The sequence below is a fragment of the Gekko japonicus genome, unplaced genomic scaffold (assembly GCF_001447785.1).
Source record: "Gekko japonicus isolate JY-2015 unplaced genomic scaffold, Gekko_japonicus_V1.1 scaffold4, whole genome shotgun sequence".
Lineage (NCBI taxonomy): Eukaryota > Metazoa > Chordata > Lepidosauria > Squamata > Gekkonidae > Gekko > Gekko japonicus.
Window position 1 is genome coordinate 2,769,793 of NW_015165234.1, and position 704 is coordinate 2,770,496.

The following is a 704-nucleotide window of genomic DNA, read 5'->3' on the forward strand; positions in this document are numbered from 1 at the left end:
TTATTTGTGGACCATTGGTTGAATTTTTATATCTACTGGGCTAGTGATTGCACTAAAAAGATTGTATGTGCATATTTACTTGGTGCCTGGTTATTTTTCTACTGAGCAATTTTCTTTATGGTCCTAATTGAAATTGTATTATGCATACATTTTTGATTGTGTTTTTATGAGTGTAACTACTTACCATCTAGCCACAATTGTATGACCTCTGAGGAAGGCCGATCCGGCCGAAACGCGTCAGGTCATTCGTTTTAGCTCTGGTTATGATTATGAAATGTATATTGGCTTTAATTGGGCCCCTATATATGTTTTAATTTGATATTATCAATAAATACATGTACTTCTTTTTATGAATAGGTTTTAATATTGGCCCTCCTTTCCACTAAACCTTTGTTTAGTTTTGGAATTCTTTGTTAGGTTTGGTTTTTTTCCCTTTCTTGTTCCTATCACTTCCAGGGATGTCAGGGGGTGTGGCATATGCTAATGACCCCTGCCTTTGAGGGAGGGAAGTAGACAGGGGCATCATATTGCCCTATACTAAATTAGACTATTCACGTATCCAAATCAGTATTGTCTACTCTGACTGGCAGCTGCTCTTCAGGGTCTCTAGTAGAAGTGAAGTGTTAATGGGTGCCTCATGCAGCCTACCCAATGGCTAATGGGAGGCTATGTTAAGCCATTTCATGTGGGGCCAGGTGGTTGCT